Genomic DNA, 14,196 nt, shown 5'->3' on the forward strand with positions numbered 1-14,196 from the left:
TTCCTGCAAGGTATGTATAATTGTTACATAAAATAAATTCTGGCTCGTGATTGCCCAGAAACAGTTATTGTGATCAGTCATTAAAACTTCCTATTGTTTACCTCAAATAAATATTGAAATCTAGAATAATTTTAACCAGTCAGATTACATGTAAAAACAAATGCACTGGCTGAAATTGAATTCTGTAAGGACTACTTTTCAACAGAGGCAAGGGAATTTTTCTTTTAGCATGTTAACCATACTGTACAGAAGCTCAGAATGACAGTGAAGGGAATTCCAGACATTTCTCCTGAAAATGTTCCAAGTATCAAAAGAAACTGACTTCTCATTCCAGTGAACATAAAAGGTTTATCCCTATTGATGGGAAAATATTGACAGCAGTGTTCTATTAGAAAGATTAAAAAGAGTTAATATATACAGTTTGGTTAAATGACAACTAACATTTTTGGAAAATTCATTTTCCTCTGTCCCAGCTCTCAGGCTGATCATTCTCTCAGGGTACATCTACACTGCAAAAAACTCCCAGTGGCAGCAAGTCTTAGAGCCCAGGTCTATATAGATGTTCCCACTCAGGCTGGAGCCCAGGCTCTGACACCCACCCCCATCACTGAGTTTCAGAGACTGAGTTCCAGCCCAAGCAGAAACATCCACAGTGCTATTTTTAGTGCTGTAAGGCAAGCTCAAATCTGTAGCCCTGGGCTCTGTAACTTGCTACCACATTTTTTTCCCTTTTGCACTGTAGATGTACCCTCAGAAACTTAAGCTGGCAGGGTTTGATCAATTACCTCCAAACTTAGCAGGAAAATTCCTGGGTACTTTGAAAATAATTAAACAATGTTATGTGAAAATACTTTTTGTAAAGTTAAGAGTGTGCAAGTGTAACCCTGCTTTCAATCTTAACTATGGAACCACTACAAAGATTATTCATAACATAGGAAGTTTACATGTTAAAAGGACATCAAATTAAAAGAAATCTTTCAAATAGAAGTGTGATTATCTACTACTGTTACAAGTAACATCTAAGATTCCTATAATTAAGAAAAAATTTCTCCCAGTTTTACTTTGAGGACTTGATGGCATTTTGTTTATAACAGTTTTCATTGTTTCCCCTTCATGACTAGTTAGATGGTCAGCTTCTCATTTGTGGGAGGTCTCTCCTACATGTGTGGACTTTTTTTTTTTTTTTAAATAGGAAAAAAATGTGATTGTAAAACCACAAAAAATAACGGGGATACTCTCGGGCAACTGTAAAACCTGAAATTAATTTTTTAATTTTTTAATTCACTAGCTTTCAAGTTGACTGTGTCCCTTTAATAACTAATCTAATCTAGATGGGTGTACTGAAATACAAAATTTTAGGTAAACATTTCAAATTGGTACTGGTTTTGTTTTTTTTTAAATGACCAGCAATTCAAAAGAACATTGTGATACGGTATAAAGGGGAAGGTGAATGTCTATAATACTAATACGGTCACCACTTTTACAAAATTGTGATAATTCCTATACAAAGTATGCTTTCTGAGGTATCACTGGAAAACTTATAATTTGCTGTGTATTGGTATCTCATTATTATGTGTGTATCAACACTGTGTATGTAGTTATGAAATTCTGGCTATGTGTTTTTAACTCAAACATGTGAGTCTAGGAAACGCCCACAGGTTAGCCCTTCAGGAATAACAAATGAGCTATCTACATGTCATTTCTAAAGACACCTTAAGCAGCATGTACCACGCAGAAAGTGGAAGCAAAATTTGCAATTCATATGAAGAACTGTTGGCCCAGTGGAGCTGTCTGATCCAGCACATAAACACTGGAGCCATCTGACTCCATGACACAGCCAGGATTTTTCCAGAAGAGGGGTCAAGATATATAGGCAAGAACAAAGGCTCCTGACCCCCCCTTTCCTACCACATCTCCGGACTGCTGAACTCTGACAAAGGCAATTTTGAACAAAGGACTGAGGTCCCCAGTGTTATTGGGTAAACCACAGACTTATAGAAAACTAGCAGATATAACATCCCTGCTAGAATTTTGGATTGACAAATTAATCCCTCGGTAATGTATTTTACCTGATTTAAACCTCTAAAATAACTCTCATTTCTTTTCTTAGCTAATAAAACTTTAGTTAATTTACTGAAGTAACTGGCCGGCGGCATTGTCTTGACCTGGTGGTAAGTGACTAGCTCTTTGGAGCCAGAACTTGATGTGTGGTGATTATTGGTTTTAATAACCTTTCATCACAGTAGTCTAGTTTGTCTGGATGGAGGCTTGAGAGCGAAGTGGACTGTCAGTGGCTTTATGATGAGTTAATAAAGGGAGGGCTGGTCTTCACTAACAGGGTAAGTCGACCTAAGTTATGCTTCTCCAGCTATGTGAATAACGTAGCTGGAGTTAATGTAGCTTAGGTTGACTTATCCCAGTGTCTTCACTGTGCTGCGTCGATGGGAGACACTCTCTCCCGTTGACTTACCTTACTCTTCTCAAGGAGTTGCAGTATCGGGGTTGACCAGAGAACACTGCAGTCGATTTAGCGGGTCTTCACTAGACCCACTAAATTGACCCCTGTTGCGTCAATTGCAGCAGCGTTGATCTCCCTGTAGTGAAGATCAGGCTTGACCCAGGAGCAGGCATATACTGCTGGCTTGGTTAAATCTAAATACAGAATATGCCACCTGTTTGGAAGTGTCTGCCAAGTTTTGCCAGTCTGACCTAATATTGGCACTCACAGTTGTGACCCACACTAGACACAAATGACAACCATAGCCAATTTTCTTCCTACTTTGGTAAAAAAATTATCCTTTGCCTTCAGAATAAACCAGCACTCTTCAGGTCAAGTCAATTTTCTTACTTAAAGTTAGAGCAAGCAAATACAGGACTTCTAATGGAGCCTTTTCTGCAATCTTTAACATCTGATCACAATTAAACTACTATATACTAGCAGAATCTGTCCCAATTACCATTAAACCAGTTTCCTGGGAGATGTGCGAATAAAACAATTATTCTGAGGTTACAGTACACTCTACCCAATTGCACCACTCTAATATTTTGTGTTTACACAACACATTTTGTGTCCAGTTTTTGGCCCCACACTACAGAAGGGATGCGGACAAACTGGAAAGAGTCCACAGGAGGGCAACGAAAATGATTAGGGGGCTGGGGCACATGACTTACAAGGAGAGGCTGAGGGAACTGGCGTTATTTAGTCTGCAGAAGAGAAGAGTGAGGGGGGGATTTGATAGCAGCCTTCAACTACCTGAAGGGGGGTTCCAAAGAGGATGAAGCTAGGCTGTTCTCAGTGGTAGCAGATGACAGAGCAAGAAGCAGTGGTCTCAAGTTGTAGTGGGGGAGGTCTAGGTTGGATATTAGGAAACACTATTTCAGTAGGAGGGTGGTGAAGCCTGGAATGGGTTACCTAGGGAGGTGTGGAATCTCCATCCTTAGAGGTTTTTAAGGTCCGGCTGGACAAAGCCTTGGCTGGGATGATTTAGTTGGTGTCGGTCCTGCTTTGAGCAGGGGGTTAGACTAGATGACCTCCTGAGGTCTCTTCCAACCCTAATATTCTATGATTTCATCCCAAGACACTTTACTAAAGCAAAAATAATGTATCAATGGCAAACAACTATGTTCATGCAGCGTTAATGGTGTGTGGTGGTAAGCAGTCCCCTTGAAGAATGCTGAGCTTAGCGCGGGCAACCTTAACTGAGGTCAGACTAGATAATCATAAGGGTCCCTTCTGGCCTTAGAATCTATGAACTCTGCATTTCCCGGTTTTCCGAAGTTTGAATTTTGCTCAACAAAATGATCTGCAAGGGGATGACATGTCACCAAGCAACCTTAACTCTGTGTTAACACTGAGGTTTTTTGGCATTGAATTTCCTAGATATATAGTTGTTAGGAGTTAGTAGTCATTTAGACAGTTGTACAGATCATGTCTAACAATTAGCATATTGAGTCAGCCTGTCCCCCCACCTCTCTGGCCCTATCAGCCATGCTTCTGCACCCTTCTCTAGCCATGCCCTTGACCCAGGCAATGTGTTCCCCCCTCTTACCCGGCCCCTCCCTGACTACTGTACCATGGCCTCCCCTGCGCAAGCAGGAACCACATCTTCCTGAAGTCTTCACTCCTAGTATACAAATGTTTATATTGCCCTTCCTTCCCTTCTCTTACAACCCAACTCACATGCAATACCTGGAGCAAAGGACAACTGTGTTACAGTGGAATTCCTGGTTGTGGCTATTTTTTCCAGGGCTTATATCTGTAGAACCCCACAATCAAATGACCTCAAATGGGGGTCATAAACATTATCTACTCTGCACCTTTGTGAAACACACCAAATTTCAAAGAAATCCAACTGAGCATATTGATTTTAGAGGACTTAGAAAAGTTGTCCCTTAAAATGATATCATGATGTACAACTATAATACGATGTTGTACCACTATAATAATGTATTAGTGCAACACTACTCAGGGGTACCCAGGATTGTGAAGTTTTGCTACTACCGATCCTTAGCGTGAGGAAACCTTTTTTGAGCCTCCTGTGGGTCAGCTCCCCACCACCACTAGCCTCTGGTAACACAAGCACTGTTTCCATTATGGCCCTGTTTTCAATCACTCAGAAGTTGGCACAATTTTTAGCTATTGGGCTGAAGTTTTCCAGGACTGATTTCTCTTCAAAGTTGAATTTTTTGGGGGGGAATTTTTGTCTTGTAGACACTTCTTCTCTTATCTGCCATCCCGCAGCTCACATCTCTTCTCCCATTATCAAATCATATGAAATCACTGGGGTAATGACCACAAAGGAACAGGCAGTCTTAACTCTCCCCATGTTTACTAGTTATATTTCTATGTGTTTGGATCATTAATGCAGCACTGTCGTGTCTTTCTAAGTCATACTGTACATAGTTCTGTACCTGGTTTTGTATTGTGTGCATAAGCGAGAGAGAGATGGTGTTAGGTTGAGAATGGTGTCCAAGAGACTTGTTTATCTATCATGTTTAGGAAAGCCTGCATGAACAGGACTGTTAAAACACACATTAGTAAGTGTCATAGTTTTTATACGTTAGATAAACATCCTGCCTCAGCGAGGGGAGATGGAGTAGATGACCTCTCAAGGTCCCTTCCAGTTGTAAATTTCTGTGATTCTATGATTTTCTCCTGCGAGGCAAGAATTCTTACGTGAAATACCAGCTTATGATTGTCCAGAAACGTATGTGATGGAGTCATTAAACAAAATCTGTATGTGTGCACACTGGCATAGCATGTTCACAGCTGGAGCTCCAGATGCACTTGATCTGTGGGCAGTGGAAGAGAGGTGGCTGAATCTGAAGTGGAGTCTAGAATGACTTAACTCTTAATTCCTTGGTTTTTGTGATTTGCACTGATAGATTATGTAGTCTTTACCCCAAAGTTAAAGCTGTGTAGGAATTTCCCAGCTTTTTACAAAAATAAATAGGTCAGTATCAACAGGTATTTATGTTTTCATGTACCCTGGATTATCACCAGCACCGTTGGTACAAATTAATCTTCAGAGATCTAAAGCTGATTTTTGAAGACTAGGAAAGCACCGCGGGAGTGGGGATGTTATTGGGGGAGGCCTGGATGGGTTAGCATGGATGCGCTAGGTAGAAGTAGTGGAGGGAGCATGAGAAAAAAGTGGGACTTGTGGGGTTGAAAAGTTGAGGGGATGGGAGAGAAGCTCTGCTCTGACAAGAAAAAGGAAAGCTGTTACTTGTAATTGGACTCTGCATATTCACACTCATGGGTTGTGCCAGCTGCTGGAGCTTAGAGCATGGAACCTCCTCCAAGCAGTACCTGTTACAGCATTTATGTCCCCACTCCTACTTCTCTGCTCCCAAACATCCTGGGGGCAAAGTTATAGAGAGGAGTGTGATGCCCTTCTCTGCCTCAGTTCCTTCCAATAGTTCATCAGAGAAAGTGTTCATTAGACCTCTGAGGAAGAGGGGAAGATTGGTGGGGAGTGTGACTATGCAGCATTCATTTCTAAGAACTCTGGTTACAAGTCAGTACCCTCCATTTCTTTCAAGAGTCTCCTGCATATTCCCGCTTATGGGATAGTTTGGCAAGTAACACTCCAACCAGGAGGAGGGTTAAAAAAGACTGATGTATGGCTCTAACAAACTGTGCATCAGTTTGAGCTGTCAGATCTGACATGTAATGTTTTGTGAAAATATGTAGAGTTCCAAGTGGCAGCTTTACATGACTCCTGATCAGACACATCTAAAACACGCTATGGCCATGCAATCTAATATCTAGAGGGGAGGAGAGTGCTGCTGTATATAACTTTTCTGAATACATTGTTCAATCCATCTGGAAATGGTTGGAGATGATACTGCCTGATTCTGAAGAGCGTCCACATATGAAATAAACAATTTACTGGATTTGTAAAATTCCTGAGTTCTATTAAGATAATAGGCGAGGGTTCTTTTAACATCCAAATCATGTAAAGTGGATTCCCTAGTGTCAGGAAGGAGTTAAAATTCAGCCAGCAGAAAAGACAGAAACTGCTGAGAAGCAAGGACATAGTTTCTGTCAATACCTGATACCTTAGCTCAGCTTATATGGTCAATGCCCGCCCAGTAACTCAGCTCTTAGAACAGTGCTAACCCTCCCTTCACAACCCACCAGATGTCTGTAAGCACTCATCCCTACCCTCCCTTCCACCCCGCCTCTTTCCCCCGCAAGGTAGCCATAGATGCTTGATACAACGGGATGACCTCTATACCTACGTACTGTTCCTATTTTTAATCTTTGTTTAGGGTTCTCCCTTGATTTGTAACAATGTCTGTCTCTGTATGTACAGATAAATGCAAATGAATTGATAAGAGAATGTATATAACTGGCCACTGTGGCACCATATTTTTGAAGCTGCTTGTCAGTCTTCCCGGTACCGTGAATAAAGCCCTTCAGTATTGTCTATGCTTGCCTGATTCTTGGGGAAAAGAATCTTTTTGCCTAACACAAGTTTGGGAAAGAAAATTGGTAGATTTATAGTTTGATTAACATGGAATAATGACATAATTTATGGTAACAATCTAGGGTATAGCCTGAGAACTACCTTGTTTCTATGAAAGATAGTGAAAGGAGGATGTGATAAGGACATGCAATCCACTAACTTGTCTAGCAGAAACTCTAGCAATAACAAAGGCAACCTTAACAGACAAATGAAACAATGAACACTCCACCAAAGGTTCAAGCTTTATCATTACAAGTTTATTAGGCCAGGTCTACACTACAGACCTATATCGGTATAACTATGTCACTCAGGATGTGAAAAATCCACACCCCTGAGTGATAGAATCATAGAATCATAGAATATCAGGGTTGGAAGGGACCCCAGAAGGTCATCTAGTCCAACCCCCTGCTCGAAGCAGGACCAATTCCCAGTTAAATCATCCCAGCCAGGGCTTTGTCAAGCCTGACCTTAAAAACCTCTAAGGAAGGAGATTCTACCACCTCCCTAGGTAACGCATTCCAGTGTTTCACCACCCTCTTAGTGAAAAAGTTTTTCCTAATATCCAATCTAAACCTCCCCCATTGCAACTTGAGACCATTACTCCTCGTTCTGTCATCTGCTACCATTGAGAACAGTCTAGAGCCATCCTCTTTGGAACCCCCTTTCAGGTAGTTGAAAGCAGCTATCAAATCCCCCCTCATTCTTCTCTTCTGCAGACTAAACAATCCCAGCTCCCTCAGCCTCTCCTCATAAGTCATGTGCTCTAGACCCCTAATCATTTTTGTTGCCCTTCGCTGGACTCTCTCCAATTTATCCACATCCTTCTTGTAGTGTGGGGCCCAAAACTGGACACAGTACTCCAGATGAGGCCTCACCAGTGTCGAATAGAGGGGAACGATCACATCCCTCGATCTGCTGGCTATGCCCCTACTTATACATCCCAAAATGCCATTGGCCTTCTTGGCAACAAGGGCACACTGTTGACTCATATCCAGCTTCTCGTCCACTGTCACCCCTAGGTCCTTTTCCGCAGAACTGCTGCCTAGCCATTCGGTCCCTAGTCTGTAGCGGTGCATTGGATTCTTCCATCCTAAGTGCAGGACCCTGCACTTATCCTTATTGAACCTCATCAGATTTCTTTTGGCCCAATCCTCCAATTTGTCTAGGTCCTTCTGTATCCTATCCCTCCCCTCCAGCGTATCTACCACTCCTCCCTGTTTAGTATCATCTGCAAATTTGCTGAGAGTGCAATCCACACCATCCTCCAGATCATTTATGAAGATATTGAACAAAACCGGCCCCAGGACCGACCCCTGGGGCACTCCACTTGACACCGGCTGCCAACTAGACATGGAGCCATTGATCACTACCCGTTGAGCCCGACAATCTAGCCAGCTTTCTACCCACCTTATAGTGCATTCATCCAGCCCATACTTCTTTAACTTGCTGACAAGAATACTGTGGGAGACTGTGTCAAAAGCTTTGCTAAAGTCAAGAAACAATACATCCACTGCTTTCCCTTCATCCACAGAACCAGTAATCTCATCATAAAAGGCGATTAGATTAGTCAGGCATGACCTTCCCTTGGTGAATCCATGCTGACTGTTCCTGATCACTTTCCTCTCATGTAAGTGCTTCAGGATTGATTCTTTGAGGACCTGCTCCATGATTTTTCCAGGGACTGAGGTGAGGCTGACCGGCCTGTAGTTCCCAGGATCCTCCTTCTTCCCTTTTTTAAAGATTGGCACTACATTAGCCTTTTTCCAGTCATCCGGGACTTCCCCCGTTCGCCACGAGTTTTCAAAGATAATGGCCAAGGGCTCTGCAATCACAGCCGCCAATTCCTTCAGCACTCTCGGATGTAACTCGTCCAGCCCCATGGACTTGTGCACGTCCAGCTTTTCTAAATAGTCCCTAACCACCTCTATCTCCACAGAGGGCTGGCCATCTCTTCCCCATTCTGTGATGCCCAGCGCAGCAGTCTGGGAGCTGACCTTGTTAGTGAAAACAGAGGCAAAAAAAGCATTGAGTACATTAGCTTTTTCCACATCCTCTGTCACTAGGTTGCCTCCCTCATTCAGTAAGGGGCCCACACTTTCCTTGGCTTTCTTCTTGTTGCCAACATACCTGAAGAAACCCTTCTTGTTACTCTTGACATCTCTTGCTAGCTGCAGCTCCAGGTGCGATTTGGCCCTCCTTATATCTTTCCTACATGCCCGAGCAATATTTTTATACTCTTCCCTGGTCATATGTCCAACCTTCCACTTCTTGTAAGCTTCTTTTTTATGTTTAAGATCCGCTAGGATTTCACCATTAAGCCAAGCTGGTCGCTTGCCATGTTTACTATTCTTTCGACTCATCGGGATGGTTTGTCCCTGTAACCTCAACAGGGATTCCTTGAAATACAGCCAGCTCTCCTGGACTCCCTTCCCCTTCATGATAGTCCCCCAGGGGATCCTACCCATCCGTTCCCTGAGGGAGTCGAAGTCTGCTTTCCTGAAGTCCAGGGTCCGTATCCTGCTGCTTACCTTTCTTCCCTGCGTCAGGATCCTGAACTCAACCAACTCATGGTCACTGCCTCCCAGATTCCCATCCACTTTTGCTTCCCCCACTAATTCTACCCGGTTTGTGAGCAGCAGGTCAAGAAAAGCGCCCCCCCTAGTTGGCTCCCCTAGCACTTGCGCCAGAAAATTGTCCCCTACGCTTTCCAAAAACTTCCTGGATTGTCTATGCACCGCTGTATTGCTCTCCCAGCAGATATCAGGAAAATTAAAGTCACCCATGAGAATCAGGGCATGCGATCTAGTAGCTTCCGTGAGTTGCCGGAAGAAAGCCTCATCCACCTCATCCCCCTGGTCCGGTGGTCTATAGCAGACTCCCACCACTACATCACTCTTGTTGCACACACTTCTAAACTTAATCCAGAGACACTCAGGTTTTTCCACAGTTTCGTACCGGAGCTCTGAGCAGTCATACTGCTCCCTTACATACAGTGCTACTCCCCCACCTTTTCTGCCCTGCCTGTCCTTCCTGAACAGTTTATAACCATCCATGACTGTACTCCAGTCATGTGAGTTATCCCACCAAGTCTCTGTTATTCCAATCACGTCAATCACGTGATGTAGTTATATTGACCTAACCACGCCCCCTCCCACCCCCGTGTAGACTGCGCTATGTAGACAGGGGAACTCTTCCTGTTGACATAACTGTCACCTCTCGGGGAGATGGATTCACTACACTGAAGGGAGAAGCTCTCTCACCAGCATAGTAGTGTCTTCATTGAAGTGCTACAGTGGCACAGCTGCACCGGTACAGCTGTGCTGCTGTAGCACTGTACCCCAGCACTAAACTGAGGTCCCAAACAGGTACAGGATCTTTCACTGGTAGATATAGATTTGCAAGTCCCTTCAGGAACCTTTTAACTGAACCATGTGTAAATACCAATTTATTATCCAATTATGGTCTGTCAATATAGCCACTAAGGGAACCTCTCTGAAGAATCTGAAAGGCCCTCAGAGGCTTCAAATGCAATAAATACTTTAAAATATATTGAAGAGAAGCCAGTTCTGAATGCTCTGGTTTGATGCGCATCCAAGTCATAAATCTCAACCATTTAAGCTGCTAACATCTACTGGCCAATTGTCTTTAAGGATGCTGGGCCAGAAGCCTTGCAGAGAAGGTGGGGACAAAGCTCCCCGTCACCCAACCATCTGGGGATGAACTGGAAGAAGGGGACCAGACCAAATACTGCCTCCTCCACCACAGCAGGGCAGAAACCAATAGAATGTTGCCCTACTGAACCTTCTCAGCCTGAGGATTAATTGAGGGAGAAGCTGGCTAAGGCCCTCCAGTGGATTAAATTACACCCCAGCTCCAAGGAGGAGAGCTTGGGGACTCCTGGCTTAAGGAGAAAAGTAATAACTGGCTGAATTATCCAGCTCCAGGAGGAGGGCTAGTGCTCCTGTTTAAGGAAAGACAAAGAGATTGAAAGGTAACCCAGGAGGGACTGGGAACAGGACCCAGAAGGCTGGCTTCAGAGAAGTCCTAAAGGCCAGAATAACCTTTTGTTTATTTTGGACTTTTGTTTGGACTTATTACACCGAAAATGAATTGAACTCAGAGTGATCCAGCTAGAGGGCCCAGGTGAACCAGAAAACCTTGGGGAAGAGGAAACTGAGGTAGGGAGTGCCTGGAGTGCCACATTCAGACACCAGGGCAGGCACACCCTGTGATACAATGGAAGGGGAGGAAAGCATAGAGTAGGTCTTTTCTCCAGTGCAGAAGAAACACATCCAATATGGAGTTTCAGATGCTTCCTGACCTGGAAAAGAAGAGTCTATACTTTGTGTTGTGACTTGTTGCAACCAGGTCTATATCTGGACAACCCCATATTCTGAAGATCTCATGTATCACTTCCTTCTCTATAGGCCAATCATGCAGCTGTACAGCCTCTCTGCTCAGTGGGTCCACTAGGTTGTTTTCCTCTCCTACAAGGTGCAGGGCTAACGGATAAATCTTATGCTAAATGGGATGTTAGATGGGGTGGGATCTGAGTTACTACACAGAATTCTTTCCTGGGTATCTGGCTGGTGAATCTTGCCCATATGCTCAGGGTTCAACTGATCGCCATATTTGGGGTTGGGAAGGAATTTTCCTCCAGGGCAGATTGGAAGAGGCCCTGGAGGTTTTTCGCCTTCCTCTGTAGCATGGGGCACATGTCACTTGCTGGAGGATTCTCTGCATCTTGAAGTCTTTAAACCATGATTTGAGGACTTCAATAGCTCAGACATAGGTGAGAGGTTTATTGCAGGAGTGGGTGGGTGAGATTCTGTGGCCTGCATTGTGCAGGACGTCAGACTAGATGATCATAATAGTCCCTTCTGACCTTAACATCTATGAATCTGTGAATCTATGAAAATGCACCAGTCCCGTAGCTTGATTGCATACTTGAGATGAGTGAGCCTCTCTCCCTGCTTGTTCACAAAGTACATGGCAGTTGTATTGTCAGTTACCACCAGAACCAGTTTTCCTTTGATAGAAGCCAGTTAAATTGCCCTCAGCTCCAGTAGATTTACAGGCAGTCTCTTCTCCTGATAGCTCCAATGTCCCTGAACTATCAGGGAATTTAAATAAGCTCCCTAACCATTGCTGGATGCATCCAAAGTGCTTGTCATTTATTAGGTTGCAGGACTGAATAAAATTTCTCTTAGAACATTTATTCAAGTTCACCATGTCAAGAACTTTAGTACATTCTGTGGTATCGCTGGAAATTTCTGTATGCTGTCTGAACTGGGTCAGTAGTTTAGAGATCGCCACTACTATAGAATCCTCATTATGAGACAAGCACATGGTGTGTGACACATATTCCCAATGCCTTTAGGCCGGTAAGTATTAGGACAAAACGACTGCCTTCTGAGAACACTGTCAAGGTTTAAGTCTGAGAAATCTGTCATCTGGCACAAAAGCGCTACCCTACAGAGAATTTAGGATTACGCCTATGATGGAGTCCTCTGTGTGGTGCATAACTGAGATTTCTTTATATTTATGAAGAGACCCAGGTTCTTTAGTAGAAACATGATATACTGAATTTCTCTGAGGAATCCCTCGCATGATGTTGACTTCAGAAGCCAGTTGTTTAGTTATGGGTAGACAAACAAGTCTTGTATTCTCAAGGGAGCTGCCACAGCAGACAGGCATTTCATAAAGACTGTGGGGGCCATAAACAACCCAAGAAGGAGGACGCTATATTGAAAGTGTCTTTGACCCACCATAAACCAGAGGTACTTGAGGTGAGTTGGTCTTATAGCTATGTGAAAATAAGCATCCTTGAGGTAGAGAGCTGCAAACCAATCTAGGAAATAAAAGGGATGTACACAGGTGTCAACAAATAGAAGCAAACATTTTTGATAAAGGTGTTGATCTTTCTTAAATCCAGAATAGGACAAAAGTTCACTTTCCTTCTTTGGTATGAGGAAGTAATTTGATTAAAAATCCAAGCCCCAGAATTCTTTTGGAAAACTCCTCTATAGCACCTGAGAGCAGTAGAGACTGTATGACCCATAACATCATATGCTTGTGAGAGGGGTCCCAGAACAAGGAAAGGGGATGAGGAGGCTGGATGGAGGCACAGTATTGAATTGAACTCCATACTCTTCCTCTATAATTTCCCATATCCTTTTGGCAAATGTTACTGACATCCATTTGTTGATAAAGCGAGACAGTCCATTTCTGAATAAGGAGTGGCAAAGAGAATGACAGGTAAAATTGACGGTGGTATCTAAGTGTAGACACAGACGGACTTAATCCCAGGGACCAAGCAGTAGATTTTGGATCTTCTAGTTTTTCTAGCAGCTCATTTGTTTTTCTAGCAGCTCGTTTGCTAATCGACCATCCCCTTCAAAGAGGGGATCATCTACTTATACCCTTGTTTCAGTAGGAAAAGTGGATGATTTTAACTAGGCAGGCCTTTCTATAATAATAATAGCCAAGGCTAGTGCTCTGGCTAACAAATCAGAAGCATAAAAAAACCTTGCACTTAGCATATGTTTAGCCATATTCTGTCCCTCTATCAAAATGGTATAAGCCAACTTAAGTTGGCCCTCAGGCAGTTCGAGGTGGCCACCAGGCCGCACTTAAATAAAGGTAACTATCTTTTCCCAGAAGTGAAATTGGTAACGAGATATTACTGCCTGATAGCTTATGAAATTGTTGCGCAGTCTCTGAGGGAAAGGAAGCTGAAGTTATTCCCATGTTTTTATCAAATCAATCTGCCTCTAATTCTATGTCAAGATGCTGAAAGTCCATCTGTGGGGCTAAGCATTCCTCCTCCTCAGAGTGTCTGGTACTACCATTGGGAATTGTTCCCTGAAGGCAGGGGAGGTAGACTGATCTTGGAAACTTGAAACTATTCCACAGTCTCCTCCTGGATCCTTATTAGAAGGGAGGTTCTTCTACCACACTTAGGTGATGGCATAAATTCCCTTGCTGAATGTCAAGAGGGCCCTGCAGCTCAAGGAGGCCAATCTTACCAATATCCCTCCATCCAGTACTATTTTACAACTAGGAAGGTAGGTAGGTCTAAAGGCATCATCTCCTGGATTATATTCCATTCCTGTAGAATAGAAGCTAGGCAGTGCCTCAGGTTGTTTAAGTCTTTCCTGCTTTTTTCCTCAATGTGGATGCAACCTTGGATTTGTAGCTGAGACAACTGGAGGCACTATCA

General features: G+C 43.3%; 1 protein-coding gene across 1 annotated transcript in view; it reads right to left on the bottom strand.

The window, feature by feature from the left end:
- The window catches only part of WARS2 (tryptophanyl tRNA synthetase 2, mitochondrial), a 79,010-nt gene that overhangs the window by 41,341 nt on the left and 23,473 nt on the right, over window positions 1-14,196 (bottom strand). The gene's annotated exons all lie outside the window — the stretch shown is intronic.

The sequence above is a fragment of the Natator depressus genome, chromosome 1, assembly GCF_965152275.1.
Source record: "Natator depressus isolate rNatDep1 chromosome 1, rNatDep2.hap1, whole genome shotgun sequence".
Taxonomy (NCBI): Eukaryota; Metazoa; Chordata; order Testudines; family Cheloniidae; genus Natator; species Natator depressus.